This window comes from Balaenoptera physalus (assembly GCF_965194825.1).
Source record: "Balaenoptera physalus genome assembly, chromosome: 13".
NCBI lineage: Eukaryota > Metazoa > Chordata > Mammalia > Artiodactyla > Balaenopteridae > Balaenoptera > Balaenoptera physalus.
In genome coordinates, this window is record NC_138892.1 from 13,745,472 (window position 1) to 13,764,407 (window position 18,936).

The window sequence follows — 18,936 nt, forward strand, 5'->3', positions numbered from 1 at the left end:
GGGAGCTTATTTAAAATTCCTCCCTCCTACACTGTTGGTGGGAATGTAAATTGATGCAGCCACTGTGGAAAACACTATGGAGGTTTCTCAAAAAACTAAAAATAGAACTACCGTATGACCCAGCAATTCCACTCCTGGGCATATAGCCAAAAAAACCAAAAACACTAATTCGAAAAGATACATGCACCCCAGTGTTCATAGCAGCACTATTTATAGTAGCCAAGACATGGAAACAACCTAAGTGCCCATCGACAGATGAATGGATAAAGAAGATGTGGTACATGTATACAATGAATACTACTCAGCCATAAAAAGAATGAAATTTTGCCATTTACAGCAACATGGATGGACCTGGAGGGTATTGTGCTAAGTGAAATTAGTCAGACAGAGAAAGACAAACACTGTATGACACCACTTATATGTGGACTCTAAAAAATACAACAAACTAGTGAATCAAACAAAAAAGGAGACTCACAGATATAGAGAGCAGACTACTGGTTACCAGTGGGGAGAGGGAAGGGGGGGAGGGGCAATATACGGGTGGAGGAAAAAAGGGTTATTATGGGATTATATGAAATCATGTGTGTGAAACTTTTGAAAATCGTAAAACACTATATAGAATTTAAAGAATCTTTCATTCAATTAAAAAAATGAAAAAAAATTTAATTAAAATAAAATAGAACTGAAATAAAATAAAATAAAATGCAGATTCCTGACACCCCTCCCCCACCCTCACTCCCACCTCCACCAAAATTTGCTGATCAGAACCCAGAGGGGGAGGGCTTAAAAACTGCATGTATAAGAAGCTCCTTCCCACCTCTTCCCCTCAGTGAACCTGCTACAGCTAATCTGAGAATTACTGGAATCTTTCTGTATCTAATCCACATAACTTCTGTAGTAGATGTGTCTTCCTCCTTTTTGTAATTAGTGGCAATAAAATTAATAATTTATAATGTTTCCTGAGCATTTTCTATCTGCCAGGGAGTAGTCTAGGCACCTCACATATAACTCGTTTTATCCCCACAAAAAACCCTATTTTGGTCCTATTGTTATCTCCCATTTTACAGATGGAGAAACTGAGGCACAATAAGTTTGGTGACTTGCAGGAGGGACGCAGCCAAGATTCAACTTCAGACCTACAGGTCACACAAGAAAAAAATCCCCATTTTCCAGACCAGGAAAACTGGTCCAGCATCCCAGGGTGAGTCAAGTCAGAGTTGGAGGGTTTTATCCCCTTCCCAAAGCCTCTTTGGACTTTATGCTAACCTAGTAGGAGTGTCTAATTGTGTTCTAACTATAAGGGAATCAAAAAATACAAAATACAAAGATTTCTCCCTGGCACCCCAAATGAGTTTGAATAACACAGTCTGAAAGCTATCTACAGATGTAGGCTAGTTTCAAGACCCAGAATCCAGGATGGGAGTGAGGGGTGCCAGGGAGAGGTCAGTGATTTTATCCCATGAGACCTTTTAAAATAACATGAATGACCCCAATCTGGGCTGGCTGCAAAGGGCTTTCAGATCTTCTAGTGGTTCTCAAGCACCAGGCAGGCTGAGGATGGGCTTTGCAGAATCCTCTAAGCCTATTAAAAATACATATTTCTAGGCCCTCACCTAGACCTGCAGAATCAGAATCTCCAGGGCGGCATCAGAAAATCTTTATTTCTAACACTCCTCAGCTGCTCCTGATACAGGGCCAGGTTTAGGAGTCCTTGAGTCCTTGTCATTATGAATCTATTTATATCCTAAAATGGCAAACCTGGCTTAGAGATCATTTAGACCAACTCTTCATTTTATAGATAAGGAAACGAAGTCTTAGAGAGATGTTGCCTGTCCAAGTTCCTAGACCCAGGGGGGGGTTAACTGTGGCCCATTTAACTTTGAGTTACACTCCCGTATCTAATTTCAGGATCAAATTGGTACCACTGAAATACTCTTGAATATTAACTTTTTTAATGACTGAAAAGCAAAGCCAAGTTTCTCATCTAGATTCTTCCATCCAATGAAGTAGGGAATTTGAGTCAGAAGACTACGCATCCTCACACCCCATCAGACTCAACAAAGTGATTTCCATCATGAATGGGGGAAAAATGCATCCTGTGAACCTTTTGATTTGTCTGCATTGGTCTTCAAGTATTAAGCAGAGTTGGTCCTGAAATCAGGTCCCCAGCTCCTTATACAGCTCCCAGGAATGTTTTGCTCTCCATCTCTCATTGGCCCACTCAGTCGGATGGATGCCTGTGGCTGACTTGGGTCTTTCAAATCCTGAATGATCAGGTGACCTCCTTAGTCAGACCCTAATAGCCACTCACCTGCAACAAACAAAATGCAAATGCGTTCTGCACGTGCTTTCTCCCTGTGGCAGGTATGCACACAGAGGGTTGTACACACTGGTGACATCTTAGAAAAAAACAAAAAACAAAACACATGTCCCTGGCCCTGGGAACAGAGGCAGCAGACTGGAGAATAAACAGGCCATCTGAGTGGGTGTGAGAATTGGGAGGGCAGCTGCAGCTGTGACCACCTGCAGTTCCTACCAAAATCTCTCCCTCTAGGGCTTTGTCCCTGCAGTCTTTGTTTGAGCCACCAAGGCCAGGCTTGTTTATCTTGCTGCTGGCAAGCTGGGTGCTTTCCTGGTCATCTGTCTCCTTAAACTGACCAGAGGCTGCCAGGAGCCTTGACCCCAGTGCGGTGCCTAGCATCCAGTGGGCACTCACAAAAATATGTGGTGAATCTTTGAACTGGAGTTACCCTGATATCCATATGTTTCTTGGGCTGCTTTCAACCTAATGGCTGATGCCCAAGTGAATTCCACTGGATTTTCACCCAACAAGCACCGAGGGCCCGCTCTTTGCTGTAGCCGTGTTAAGATCAGTGAAGTAGACGCCCTGCTCACCAGGAGGCTGTAATCAGGAGGAAATGTGTGTCTACACATTCACGTCACCCTTATGTAAGGCAGCCTGTGATGAACACAACTCAAAGAAGTGCACAGAGGCAGGCAGCCCAGCGGGAGAATTCCTCCTTGACTGTCTCCTTTTTGTGTATATTTTTAACAGCTTCATTGAGATATCACTGACATAAAAACGGTATATATTTAAGGTGTGCAACTTGATGTTTTTATATACATATACATTGTGAAATGATCACCACCATCAAACTAATTAACATATCTACTACCTCTACGTAGTTACCCTTTGTGTGTGTGTGTGTGTTGAGATTTAAGTTTTATCTTCATAGCAAATTTGAAGTATACAATATAGCATTGTTAACTAGAGTCAGCATACTGTACATAGATCCAGAACTTCTTCATCTTGCATAACTGAAACTTTGAACCCTCTCCCCAGATCCTGGAAAACATTCTACTCTTTGCTTCTATGAGTTTGACAATTTTCAATTCCACACATAAGTGAGATCGTGCAGTATTTCTCTTTCTGTGTCTTTCTCAGTTTGTCTAACATAATGCCCTCAAGGTCCATCCAAGATGTTGCAAATGGCAGGATTACCTTCTTTGTTAAGACTAAGTAAGATTCCACTGTGTGTGTGTGTGTGTGTGTGTGTGTGTGTGTGCATGCCACATCCTCTTTATCCATTCATCTGTCTATGTTTTCATGTCTCGGTAATTGTGAATAATGCTGCAACCAACATGCAAGTGCATACAACCCCCAACCCACTACAGGTTGTCTACTGCCTGTGGACCCCTCTTCAGACAGTAAATTCCTCAAGGGTGGGGATCTTTGTTTCTGTTTGCTGATCTTGCCAAGCACTTGAAACAGTGGCTGGCACATAGGAGGTGATTCACAAATATTTCTGAATGATTTTGATTCAGATAGAGTCTGGATTCCAATACTCTTTCTGTTGATTATCATCTCTGGCACCTAGGACAATGCTTTTTTAGGCTTCAGTTTCCTTATCGGTGAATCCAGAATAAGGACAGTTGTGAGGATCAAAGTTCATAAAAAGAAGTGGTTTTCAACCAATGGCATTAATGTTACTGTGATCATTGTATTAACTTAGTGTTACTATTTTTAAAAGGCACAATATCTTGGGAGAGAAGGCGATTACTTATAACCAGCCCACTGATTCTATCTTTTAAGTATTTTCTGATAGATACTTGTGTCTTTCAGCCAAGTCACAGAAAACCAGTGGCTTAAACAATTAGGGATTTATTTTTTCTTATGTAATGAGAAGTCTGGAAGTAGATCCCCAATGTCAGGCCTTTTGTCTCTACAATTCTCTTGCCCAGGAGTATTAAAGTAGTAGTAAAAATGTCTATTGAGCATTTATTATCTATCTCATACCATGTTAAATACTGTATATAAATCACATTATTTGAGTTTCATGACCACCTTATTAGGTAAAAATTGTATCCCATTTTACAGATGAAGAAAAGGAGGGTGAGAAGGATTCATGGTTCCATTTCACGTGACCCGAACTAAGATTTTGAATGCTAAGAAAAAGTAGGAGGCTTCCAGGTGGATTTTTTTTTTTTTTTTTTTTTTTAATTTTTGTCTGTGTTGGGTCTTCGTTTCTGTGTGAGGGCTTTCTCTAGTTGCGGCAAGTGGGGGCCACTCTTCATCGCGGTGCGCGGGCCTCTCACTGTAGCGGCCTCTCCCGTTGCGGAGCACAGGCTCCAGATGCGCAGGCTCAGTAGTTGTGGCTCACGGGCCTAGCCGCTCCGGGCATGTGGGATCTTCCCGGACCGGGGCATGAACCCGTGTCCCCTGCATTGGCAGGCGGATTCCTAACCACTGCGCCACCATGGAAGCCCTGCCAGGTGGATTAAGGGTAGAAAAAAGACATTTTAGAGAGAAGAAACAGAAAAAAAAATAGGGTGTTTCACCAAAGCAGGTGATTTCCCAGCAGGAGTGGCAGATGGGCAAGACCTAGGGAAAGAGGAAGAGGGGGAAGCAGGCAAAGATCAGACAGGGAAGAGCCCAAGTATCACACAGAGATGCATGAATTTTACTCTGCAGATCATTGGAAGCCGTAGAAGGAAATTACACAGACAAAGGACATCACTCAATTTGCGTTTTGGAGACAGGAAAACATTCAGGAGGTGACCCCATTCATCCAGACCAAAAAAAAAAAAAAAATGAGTTGTATCAGAAGGACAGTAGTAGTAGAGATTTGGGAGAGCTTCAGGAGGTACCTTCGACAGTCCTGGTGAATAATTTGCACATTGGGCTGAGAAGATGAGGGGCACTCCTCAGCTTCTGATGTGGTTGTGTCACTCATCTCATTTAACTCCGTATTGCCCTTCGAGTTAGGAGTCAGCATTTTTTTTTTTTTTACAAATGAGGCCACTGAGACCTGGAGAAGGTAAGTGGATTGCTCAAGGTCACACCAAGTCTGTGATAGAGGCAGAAAGTCTATCTGGCCTCTCCAAAGCCCAGGATCTTGCTACGAATGACCCTAACTGCCTCTATCCCTAAGTCAGGAAATGAGTCTCTATCCTCAGCGCTTCTTGTTTGTCAGACGTTAAATATGGGATGACTCACTCATATATAAAGTGTTTCAGTTCCTCACTAATCCACAGAGTATCTTGCCCTCTGGGTTCTTTGCTTGACTTTCCTTTTGTTCTCTTTTGGGTAAATGTCATGTTGCAGACGGAAAACAGTAATCCCATTTAATGTATACTCATGTTTTTTTTTTTAATTAATTGATATTGGAGTATAGTTGCTTTACAATGTTGTGTTAGTTTCTGCTGTACAGCAAAGTGAATCAGTTATACATATTCGTATATTCACTCTTTTTTAGATTCCCTCCTCATCTAGGTCACCACAGAGCACTGAGTAGAGTTCCCTGTGCTATACAATAGGTTCTCATTAGTTATCTACTTTACATTTGGTAGCGTGTATACTCATGTTTTTAACGGTAAGGAAAACTTCCTAATCATCCCTGTCCTTGACTGAGCACAACTCCCGCTCTGTCCATCCTCCTCCTATTCACCTCCAAGGGTCTGGGGCAGCTCAGAAGGAACTCCTCCACAAGGCTACAGCATCTTTAGCAAAGCAGGATATCATAGGAAAATTATACCTTGGTAATACTTTGGGGGAGGGTAAAATTCTATTTTAAAAGCTAAGACTAAATTTAATGCACGTGCCCCCAAAAGCCTTAGTTTTGACCTCGGTTATCACACCTGTCACTTTCTGATTGGCTTTTCAGTCAGCTGCAGAAAGTGGTGCCTCTCACGACATTGGGAACACACCGTGGCCAAAGCCTGAGTCTTCCCCATCTTGGAATCACCAGCATTGGTCCCACCCAGAGCTCCTGCCCACCTTTGGGAGGTGTGTGGTGTTGCAAAGTCCCTGGGCAAGTTATTTGTGTCATCTGAGGTCCACTTTCCTCATCTCAAAATGGGAAGAACAAAATGTCCATCTAGCAAGATTGATGCCATTAGTAGAAATAAGCATGTGCCCAGCAGGTAGAAGCTACTTGATATAAATTTTAATTTCCTTAGTTCTTAAAGGAATGTTAGAGATACAAAATAAGATAAAGATGGCTTTATGTTTAAATCAGTTCTTTTACCTGTGTGTTGTGAAACACTAGCTTCTTTTTTATTTTATGAAGGTATTTCACACTTGGTCTGGTTAATATATTTATAAGAATTTACTTAGAACCCATCATATTCTTACCATGATGCTAGTTATTACTGGGGGGGAGGTGGGAGGGGGGCTGGGGAGAGGAAGGAGAAGATGAAGAGGGAGCCGTAGATATAAAACGGGAAGGAACTAATTTTTATTGAACAAATACTAATTGTCAGACACTGTTTTGAGCTGAATTATATTCCCCCAAAACTCATATGTTGAAGCCCTAACCCCCAGGACCTCAGGATGTGTCTGTATTTGGAAATAGAGCCTTTAAAGAGGTAATTGAGATAAAATGAGGTCATTAGGGTGGGCCTAATCCAATACGACTGGTGTTCTTATAAGAAGAGGAGATTAGGGCGCAAACATACACAAAGGGAAGACCATCTGAAGACACAGGAAGATAGCCATCTACAAGCCAACTGAGAGAGGACTTCAGAAGAAAGCAATCCTGTCAACATCTTGATCTAAGACTTCCAGCTGTCAGAACCGTGAGGAAATAAGCTTCTGTTGCTTAAGCCATCCAGTGTGTGGTCATTTGTCAGGGCAGCCCTAGCAAAAGAATACAGCCACCATCCTTACTGCTTTATATATTTATTCCTTCCTTTGTCAAGTATTTGTAGAGTAGCTACAGTGGGACGAGTCCAGTGTAAAACAAGTGGTCCCTGCCCTCATGGAACATCCAGTCTAGCTCATGTTATTTCATTTACACTTCACAACAGCCCCGTGGGATAGATCATTACCGCAATTATACCCATTTTACAGATAGAGAAACAGAGGCCCTAAGAAAAAGCTGCTGGACAGCATGGTACAAAATGTTAAAGAATCCATAGGTCCCATAAGGGTGACTGAAGCAGTCTCAGTAGCTGAGAAGGCCCAGCCCAATGAGTAATGGATGGCAGTTCAAAGCCAGAGCTATGATGGATCATAGAAGGTCCTGTATTAGTAGAGGACAGGCAAGATTCACCCTAGCCTCCAGAGGAGGGATGAACAAGAGTTAAGTGGCATGAACCTACATGTACCAAGGGCGCAGCTTCTGTGTGGTCATGAAAATCCGTGCCTGTATCTACTCAGTTTGTGAGCAGACATGGGTTCTCTAGCTCACCCTCATCAGCACACATCCTGGGTTAATCCATAGGAGATTTTCTAAGTTGTTTGCAGTGACTATTATACCCTCTCCACTACCTCCTCACAAAATAATTACCAAACCTGCAAAAACCACGATACAATTGAATCCAATGTGAGAATCAGTGAAGGGTCCACCTTTATGGGAAGGTTGGCTCAAGGCCAGAGCAAAGCCAGCCCATACAGTCAGAGAGACCACTGAAGGTTGCGTTGTAAAAGGTAATGTTTCAGTTTATCAAACACCTACTGTGTGCATGAGATAATTGCACAGATTATCTCAGTTAACATTTATAATATCCCTAGGAAGCAAGTACTATTATCCTCTGCATTTTGAAATTTAAAAATAAATAAATAAATAAGGGCCAGAGAGGTTCAGTAAGATGTTCAAGATCTTACCATCACTAAGGAGCAGAACTTGGGTTTGAACTCTGTTCCATCCGATTCCATGTTCTTGCTCTTAATTCCTATACTCTCCAAGTTCCCAAATTAAAGGACTGGGTCCAGCCTGCAGAGAGGAGAGTCTGGGGAAGAGACTGACAAGGAAGCCATTACTTTTTTTTTTGGATTCCCCATTACCCTTTCTGCCTACCCACCAGGCACTTTGCTTTTACATTTAGGTAGTGTTTTAGAAAATTGGAACAAGAGCAAAGACCAACTACGTGGCCCTACATCCTGCTCTCATCCCCAAACCCTGTAACTGGTAAAATATATTTGAAAGAGCACATCTGTAGCAGGGATGAAAATCAATAAAGGACAAATGGATCAGAGGAATATCTGAGAGACTGAAGGCAAATTGGATCAGACCATCGATAGAGGGAAAACATGACCTGAAACACCTGCAGGGGTTTCCCAGGTTCTGGGGTTGCTCCAAGATTAGAGACAATGCATGAAAAGGCTCTGAAGCAAACATCAACGTGATTGGCTGGGGAGCCCATATTTTAAGCATCCAGGCCCTTAGCCTCGTCTGTGTCTTACATCTTCTTATGCCAAGCAGTGGGCAGGGAGGTTCCTGTCCCACCCTCCCATCCAGGCTGGAGTTATGAGTGTAGGTGTTTTGGTTAAAGAACCTAAATAGTGCCCAAAGATGCTTGGTAACACCAAGAAAGAATGAGGGGCCCCCACACATTAAGAGAAAAAATTACTGAAAGGCCATCCTTGGATTATGTCCTATTGTTTCCTCATAACTATTAGAGACAGGTGGTAACAAAAAGAGAAGCCACAGACAGGAAGGTAGGGAATCTGAAGAACAAAGATAGGCATATAACCTAAAATCACTGAACACCTGAGGAAAAGCAACACCCTGAGAGATGTATATGTCACCAGCCTTAAAGGAGAAGGAAATCTTGTCATATGCTGTAACACAGATGAACCTTGAAGACATTATGATAAGTAAAATAAGCCAGTCAGTCACAGAAGGACAAATACTGCCTGATTCCACTTACAGGAGGTATCTAAAGCAGTCAAACCCATAGAAGCAGACAGTAGAATGGTGGTTGCCAGAAGCAGGGGAAAAGGGAAATTGTTCAATACGTATAGTTTCCGTTATGCAAGATGAAAAATATCTCCAGTTCTGCTGTACCATAATTTGCATATAGTTAATGATACTGTGCTGTACACCTAAAATTTTGTTAAGAGGGTAGATTTCATGTTATGTTTGCTACTTTTTTTTTTTTTTTCTTTTTTTTATTTATTTATGGCTGTGTTGGGTCTTCGTTTCTGTGCGAGGGCTTTCTCCAGTTGCGGCAAGTGGGGGCCACTCTTCATCGCGGTGCGCAGGCCTCTCACTGTCACGGCTTCTCTTGTTGCGGAGCACAGGCTCCAGACACGCAGGCTCAGCAATTGTGGCTCACGGGCCTAGTCACTCCGCGGCATGTGGGATCTTCCCAGACCAGGGCTTGAACCCGTGTCCCCTGCATTGGCAGACGGATTCTCAACCACTGCGCCACCAGGGAAGCCCGCTACTTTTTTTTTTTAACCACAATAGAAAGAGAGAGAGAGAGAAAGAAGGAGGGAGGGAGGGATGGAAGGAAGGGAGGGAGGGAAGGAGGGAGGGAGGAAGGAGAAAAGAAAGGACTGATTCTTTTCTAGAGCCTTCAGAGGGAGAATGGTCCTGCCAACACCTTGATTTCAGCTACCTAACCTCTGGAACTGTGAGAGAACACCTCTCTGTTGTTTTATGGCCATTCGGCCATTCGTTACAGCAGCTCTAGGAAACCAATGTAAGACAGAAACACCAAGCTCAACAAATGGAAGAACTAATGCCCAAGGAAATATCAGAGGGCAAAAAAAAAAAAAAAAAAGGAAAAAGATTTTAAAAGAAAAGTAAATATTTTCGCAGTGACAAGGGAAGATATCCATGAAATAGAAATAAGCTCTTAAGAGATAGAGCCATCATGGATAACATCCTAAAACTCAAAACAAATTGGATAGTCTGACACACAGGATGGACACACATGGGGAACAGTGTGGGAATATGGTAGGTGGAGCCTAGGAATTCTCCCAGAATGCTGTGGAAAGGAATAAAAAGGCAGAAAATAAGAAAGAAGATTAAGAAAATAACTTGAAAAGACCAAACATCTTCAAACAGGAATTCTAGAGAATGGAGGAAATACAGGGAATTTAAAAATGAACGAGAAGACATTTCCAGAGTTCACGAAAGACAAAAAACTTCAGACTCAACGGGCGCAAGAATGCTGAGCGTTGAAGGGAAAAGACAATATTTTGATGTTACAAATTTAGGTCCTTCACACATGAGGTGCTCAGAGGGAACTGGGTTCCCCACCCTCACCCCTAACATTTATATTAGGCACATCGCTGTATAGAGGCATTCTCCTTTCTCTCTCCAATGCAACTTCTCCGTTACCTGAAATGCAATAAAAACATTGGTTCAGAATTCATCCTTGATTCTGGGCCCATATTTGTGGTGTATGGAATTGGAAGTGCCCATTTCAGAAGAGGCCTATAGTGTAATTAGAGTTTATCAGTCTCAGTAGTGTGTATTCATCAGAAGTTCATCCTGTTTGACACAGTCTTGGCCTGTGACAGGCTAAAGCTTTCATCCCTGCCAAATTAGAGGGGAAATCAAGATAAGGAATCATCTCTGAGATCCTTTATTGCATATAAAATGTGCAAAATGCTAAAAAAAAAAAAAAGCTCATGTAACAATCTGTTTGGATAATATTGGATGGTATTTATTGGAGATGTTGACATGTAAGTGAGAAAATTATTGTTCATAAAGTGAAATGGACTGGGGATTATAAGAATCTCTGACCAGATAACAAAAATAAAGAGCTCCATAAACTAATCAAATTTTTTAAATTAAAAGAGCATTATCTGGGCTGTGAGATATCAATTTCGTAAACATGGTTCAGGGCTGGCCCTGGGTGAGGTCTAATGTCTCTTGAGGAGTCAACAAATTCATAGGATTATTTTGTTAATCAACTCTTAGGAGACAGAATCAGACAAAAAAACATTTTACTCAGTAAATGAAACATATTTAATTCGCTGTCTCATTCTATGTCAGTCTGTCTTTAGAGGAACCCATATCAAGACATATAACAACAGCTTCCCATCAATAATTGTTTGACAGTTACTATGCTACTGGGTGTACCTTTCAAATCTATAATTAGGAAGACTTGGCAGATGGGACATATTGATCAATAACATAGTCAATTTTCTATTATGGAAACAAATTGATATTTCCACTGTAAAAACATTTCTTTCAGTACCTCAGAACAACACTACTTATTTATAGCAAGAAGGTAACTAAGGATAAGTATAAATGTTTGACAAATTAGAGTAGGCATTTACCAGTCTTTTTGACTACACTACATTTTCAGTATCCCTAGGAGGTGTCAGGTTTGCTCAGCAACTTCCTTGCAAGAGTTCTGCCTCAGGTCAGGACAACTGGACCCAATACTTATCTTACTGTTCATCCAACCAAGGTCACTGTTATTGGAAATGGAGTTGGCATCTGTGGGAGGTGGGAGGCAGAGGAATACAGAGCACAGATGTAGAAATCAGAGCTGGACATAAATCTTGGCCTTGAACTTGAACACATTGCTGACTCTCTCGGAACCTTAGATTCCTCATCTATAAAATGGACCCAAAGGTGCCTAGAGAGGGAGTGAGAGGCCTCAGGAATGGAAAGAAAGACATTTTAAAGGTTTGGTGGCAGAGCTACAGATTGCTGCTTTCCCCCCAGGGCAGACTGTATTTGCCACAGATGGCAGCAACAACCTCTCCCATCACACATGCTCTTCTTTTTTTTTTTAAATAAATTTATTTATTTATTTATGGCTGCGTTGGGTCTCCTTTGCTGCGTGCGGGCTTTCTCTAGTTGCTGCGAGCGGGGGCTACTCTTCGTTGCGGTGCGCGGGCTTCTCATTGCAGTGGCTTCTCTTGTTGCGGAACACGGGCTCTCGGTGTGTGGGCTTCAGTAGTTGTGGCAGTTGGGCTCAGTAGTTGTGGCACATGGGCTTAGTTGCTCCACAGCATGTGGGATCTTCCCGGACAAGGGCTCGAACCCGCGTCCCCTACACTGGCAAGAGGATTCTTAACCACTGCGCCACCAGGGAAGTCCCCACACATGCTCTTCTACAAGGTGACCTAGACTCTCCCCCACCGACATGTGGGATCTAATTACCTCCCTTTGAAACTTTTTTTTTAAATTGATTAATTTATTTTTATTTTTGGCTGCGTTGGGTCTTCGTTGCTGCGTGCGGGCTTTCTCTAGCTGAGGCGAGCGGGGGCTACTCTTCGTTGTGGTGCGCGGACTTCTCATTGCGGTGGCTTCTCTTGTTGCGGAGCACAGGCTCTAGGCACGCAGGCTTCAGTAGTTGTGGCACGTGGGTTCTGTAGTTGTGGCTCGCGGGCTTAGTTGCTCTGTGGCATGTGGGATCTTCCCGGACCAGGGCTTGAACCCGTGTCCCCTGCATTGGCAGGTGGATTCTTAACCACTGAGCCACCAGGGAAGTCCCCTCCCTTTGAAACTTGAGCTCATCTCCTGACTTGCTTGTGACCAGGAGGGAGCGTCAGAAGTGACTCTGCGACTTCCAGGACTAGGTCAGAAGAGGCCGGGCAGCTCCCACGTGGTTTTTGTGAAACCAGGCGCCACGCTGTGAGAGGCCCACGCCACACCTGGGTGCTCTGGGTGAGTTCTCCCAGCCCGGGTACCAGACCGGACCTCCAGATGATCCCAGCTCCCGGGTGCCTGAGTCCCCACCAGCCATCTGAGCCTCCCCAAGACAAGCCGGCCCCTTCGCTCCCTGCCTGAATTCCTGACCCACATGATCTGTGAGCTGAACAACACAGCCACGATTTTACACCACTCAGTGTGGGGTGGCTTGTTATGCAGCGTCAGTGATTGGAACACTCCCCAATGCAGATAACAGCTAATGCAGATAACAGGTAAGCACATGCATACACACACATGCGTCCTCACCCATAAAGGGGAGTGGGGCAAATGTTAAAGAAGAAAGAGTGACTCACTAACTCGCTCTGTGGCCCACTTTCCCCATCTGCAGATGATGAGAGGATGAGATGATGTTCCCAAAGGCCCTCCCAGCTCTAACATTCTGCTCCTGTGACCCTCCCTCCCCCTCCCTTCCATTAAAGCCCAGTCTGAAATTCTTCAGGTTCTCTGAGGCATACATGACTGACAACTCACCAGCAGAGGTTGTATTTTAGGTAGCATCAAAGCCTAAAGAGAAAGGAATAAAGCTTTGATGGTGGAATTTCAGAGCCAGTGGTTATTTTTTTTAGATGACAGAGACGTGGTTATCCTAAGTCTTAAAATCAGAACACTATCTGCATAGCCTTGTGATATAAATGAGTTCTACCAGACACAGTGATTGTTGTTTTACTTGGAGTATTACGACGTGTGGATGCACATTTGGTGCTGAGCGTTCTTCCAGGCACCGTGCAAGCATTATGGTCCCACCGCATCATGAGTGGTACCTGCCCTGACACCATGTTTGAGAACATAAAGAAATCTGTCCCCTGGGGAGATGAGTCTACTTGAGAGTTCTACACTAAATGTGGGTCCGTCCAGCCCAACGGTTTTCAAATCTCACTACTGTGAAACACTTACGTTTTATACTCTGAATCAAGGTGTTCTGCTGATAAAAATTGAATAATGTTAATTTCTTCATTTGCAGGAGAAATATATTAATGAAGAGGATTTTCAATTTTCCTCCCGTAATCTTTTTTAAACCTTTGACGTTCGGCACCGCTTGCTGGCTAGGAAAATCAGTTCTAGCTCAAAGGAAAGGAAAATGTTGAAGCAATTATGAAAATGGGCTCTGGAGTTAGACTAGGGTTCAAAAAATGAACAAAAATTAATCAGTCACTAACTGCTGTGTGACCTTGGGTAAGTCACTTGTTCTAATGCTTAATTCCACTATCTGTAACATAGGGCACCTATAGTTCCTTCCTCATAGGGTTGAGTTGGGACTAAAGGAGATTATGCACTAGGTATAGTGCCTAGCACGCTTAAATAGTTAGTCAAAGTTTGCTGCTTTTATTAATAAACCGTTCCTATATCACTGCAGGCAGGTACAAGATAGAAGGAAATTTTCAAGGTGATTTTGACCTGCCAGAGAAAGTCTTAGGAAAAAGGGAAGTTGTGTGTAAACACACATTCACATCTGAGTTTTGCAAAGTAGATAACTTCTTACAATAAAATTTCCAGATTAGTTGTTTTATTTTCACTCTTCTGATATAAAAATACCCTAGAGAAAAATAATACAGTGAAGCAGGAAAAGCATGGCCTTTGGAGTAGAACAAAAATGGATTCTAATCCTGGATTAGTTAGTTATCTTCTCTGAACCTTGATGCAGACACGCACTAAGTGTTCAATAAATATTTGCAGAACAGAATTCTAAAATTTTTATACTATCTACCTTTTACTTTTTTAGGATTAAATGAGATAGAGAGTGAAAGTACCTAGTTCACAGATGCTAGTTGGCAAGTGACCATTTTCTTTATCCATACATTATTTTTTAAGTGCCTGCCATTTTTTATTAAGAAACTCCAACTTTGACTAGTTCTTTTCATCCTGATACATGTCAGTTCTTCTGTTTACCATACAGATAACTGTTTTAGCTACAGAGCTGGTGTCACTGAATATACTCTATTCTATCCCAGAGAGTCTCTAAAACTACATGCTTTGTGGATAAAGCAATGATGCTTCTCAGGGGAACTCAGAATTCACACAGATGTTAATCCTCATCCTTGTGAAAATAGGAACCACATCATTTTTCATTAAGTTAATAGAGAGCTGAGTTTGCTTTTATCATGGACACACACACACACCCCCCTTGAGTATGGTGTCTCATAACCATGAAGTCTGATATGGTCATGGAATCATTAAACTCCCTTCCTCTGGGGATAAATTTAGACCTCTGTGACTTCCTGAAAGAAGATCATTTGTTTCACCTTTAAAATTAAGGAGTAGTGAGGGAAAGTTCCGGTGATTCTTTTTTAATGTTCAGCAATTTCTACACTTCCACTTAGAAGCAACTAAATTCACATCACATGACTCACCTTCCTGCCATAAATCTGGTGATCAGTCTAAAATCCCCAGTCAGCCAGGCATTTCCTAGGTAACCAACCCCAAGTGGCTTTAATGGACAGCCCATAACAGTCAGAAACCAGCAAGAGAAAGAAAACACCTGTCCTTCTGTACTTTTTCTCAATATGCTTAAATAATTAAAAACACCATCAAGAAACTAATCCACAGATAAGATGACATGTAAAATATAATGGCATAGTCCTCCTCTACCTTCATTGATTCCCCTGGAGAGGAAAGAGCCACTCAAGCCTTTACTTGTCCCCAAAGAAATTTCTTCCAATCAGGCTTCCCTGATTGTTCCACAGTGATCAATTCTTCTGCAGCCTTCTCTCACATTCAGTCTAAACAAGGAGTCTCCAAAGCACAAACAGTGAATCAAAAACAGTCGGCCACCTGTGTCTGTAAATGAAGTTTTGTTGGAATGCAGCCAAACTCATTCACTTACTTTATCATCTATGGCTGCTTTCACACTACAACGGCCAAGTTGAGTAGCTACAACAGAGACCGTATGTCCCTCAAAGCCTAAAATATTTTCTATCTCACCCACTGCAGAAGAAGTTGGCCTGCCCCTGTTCTAATCACCAATTAAATACATTTTCTGTGCTGTTTATGGTGATGAAGATCTACTGTTATTTGAAAACCCCCCTCCTCCACATTAAGATTTTAAGTTCTTTGAAGCTGGACCACCTCACGTAGTTTTTCTCTAATAATACTATTTCACATTCACTTCTTTCTTGCCAAAGAACTTTGATGTGTGAGCTGTCATGTCCCACAGAGTCTAGTATAGTGTTGAGCAAACAGGAGACACTTGAAACATATTTGACTGATTGATTGCCTTTCTCTGATTTATTTCAAGCTCTAAGCAATTGAGCCAATGGTTATTTTTATCACTGACGTGATAGGTCATGAAGACCATCACAAATCCCTATATCAAATGGAGGCGGAATATTTCAAACCATTGTATGAAATGGCTTTTTTGTAACATTTCTGGTTGTCACTCGTTTCCATCCAAATCCTTTAAAAGTATTATGTGATTTTTTTTTTTTTCCACAAGAGACAGTGCTGTTTCTGTAGAAAAGAACAATGTTTAGAGTCAGACTTGAGCTAAAAATCCCAGCTTGACCACTTCCTAGCTTTGAGGCCTCAGCCATATGGCTCATGTTTCAGTATCATTTAGAATCTAGACAAGCCAGAACCATGTTCTTCCTTTCACTCAGATGTCCTAGTCTCACTTTTCCACCTAGCAGCTCCACAGAAACAATGGTTTAGAATTTACCAGTTCCTGGGAAATCATATTGGTGAATCGTCTTTTTTAATTGTATACAAGGGCATAGACCCACCTAAAGTCAGATAAACTCATTAAGAAAAAACAATGATGAGAAGCAATGTTCAAGGCAGAAAATAAGTGATGCTGAGAAATACACATGCCTACCTGAGAAGCTCTGGAGTGACGTGACATTTCTTGTCATTGATTTGACCTACTTATAGCTCTTCCATGTAATAAATGGCAAAGCACTCAACACTACTAAATATTCTATTTCTGCACAATGTATAGTTAATTTTAACAGTGCTGTCTAGGGGCTTCTCTGGTGGCACAGTGGTTAAGAATCCGCCTGCCAATTCAGGTGACTCGGGTTCGAGCCCTGGTCCGGGAAGATCCCACATGCCGCGGAGCAACTAAGCCTGTGCACCACAACTACTGAGCCTGTGCTCTAGAGCCCACAAGCCACAACTACTGAAGCCCACAAGCCACAACTACTGAAGCCCACGTACCTAGAGCCCGTGCTCCACAACAAGAGAAGCCACCACAATGAGAAGCTCACGCACTGCAAGGAACAGTAGCCCCTGCTCGCCGCAACTAGAGAAAGTCCATGCACAGCAACGAAGACCCAACGCAGCCACAAAAATAATAATAATAATAATAATGCTGTCTAGTTATTTTGTGCTTGGTATCATATAAACCAGAAGGACCTCTTTAAAAAAAATTGAACTTACCAAGGGGATTTCTTTACAAAAACAAGTTGAACATGGTCCAACTACTTAATATTGTGGCCAAATGTAAACCTGAGTTGAAGTTTTTAAATGGGAGATTTATGTAATTATTTTGAGTTAATTCTCTCTTTACTCCAGGTATTAGATGCTTCTTTGTTGGAATCTTGTATTTACTGGATGCTTTTTTTTGTTGGATAATTTATAGAAGAGCCTCTGACAGGCATTATGCAGCTGGAAAACAAGACCAAGTGTGGAAAAGAGGTTTTTCAACTATATGAGAAGATAGCATAGTCACTAGCAATTCTGCACACAATTGCAGGTAACCAAAGGCATGAATTACCTTCCATTTTGCTGTCAAATATATAATTATTAATATTATAATAATTTATATTATTTGACAGCAAAATGGATTTTATATTTATATTTGAATATGGACAGAGCTTATGTTATGGGAATTCACTTCAAATTAAATAATGAACCATGAAGACTTAAACTTGAGCATCCTTCAGAACTTTAATAATGATAAGTTTTGGTTAATAAATAATAACATTCTCCCCATGGCACTTATCTCATTTGATCATCACAGTGATCCTACAAGGTAGGCCTGGCTGGTATTAAAATTCCTATTTTATAGAGAAAGAAAGTAAGCCTCAGGGAAAACAAGAGCTTTCTCCATGCCTACTACTGGGTTTTAAACTCATATCTGACTTCAAATCCGTTGTGCTTTCCAATCCTTTATCGATGTGCCATCCTCTGCTCTTCAGAAAAGGGGCAAACAAGGTCTCAACAATTGTCCTGCGTTCTCCCTCCCTACAGAGTTTATATGGCTTCTGACTTTTTCTCTGGTTTTGTCTCTCAAGCCTAATCTGCACCATCCCCTTGGGAGCCATTATAGATTTCAATTTCCCTTTTGGGGCCATACTTCTGGCTCCTTGTTGTTTTAGGGTAACTATTCAGTACTACCCAGTGCAGCTGCAAGACCTGAATCTATTTCTCTGTACCGTTGGCAGTTAGTACCTGCTCTAATAAGGTGTTTTGGCCTGCAAAGAGTCTCTGCACTTCATTTACTCTGGGAGCATATGTTCAGGGACTAATAGTAGAGACTAGAGTTCTGCCTGGGGACCGGGGATTGAAGAGGAGATGAAGACTATGAAGAAAAAATTCTCCATCTGGCAGGCCACTAGAGTCAGTTTTAGTCCCTATGGCTAGAGGAATAAGACAGATAGGATTGTTTTACTGAGAAACTTTATGAGACTCTGAGCAAAATCAAAACTTCTTTGGAGCCTTGTATAACATTTATTCAGCAAATATTTAATGAGAAACTACTGTGTGCCAGACGCTGTTAATGGACACTAAAGAAACATCAGAGAATGAAACAGGGAAAAATTCCTGCTCTCATAGAGCTTACATTCTGGTGGGAGATGCTGCAATAAACATAAACAAAAATATATACATTTTAGTCTTCCAATCCTTGAATATGGTATATGTTTTGATTTTAGTTATTTTACTTCTCTCAACAATGTTTTATAATTTTTAGTGTACAGATCTTGACTTTTGGTATATTTAGTTCTAAGTATGTTTTTAATGCTGCTGTAAATAGAATTTTTAAATTTCATTTTCCAATTTTTTCCTACCAACATATACAACCCAGTTGATATGT

General features: G+C 41.7%; 1 long non-coding RNA gene across 1 annotated transcript; it reads right to left on the bottom strand.

The window, feature by feature from the left end:
* Positions 1 to 4,476: 4,476 nt before the first annotated feature.
* LOC309641837 lies at positions 4,477 to 12,678 on the bottom strand. The gene is made up of 2 exons (XR_014252784.1): positions 9,691 to 12,678; positions 4,477 to 9,387 (listed from the first exon to the last, which is right to left on the bottom strand). It is a non-coding gene; the product is annotated as an uncharacterized lncRNA (long non-coding RNA).
* Positions 12,679 to 18,936: the final 6,258 nt, after the last annotated feature.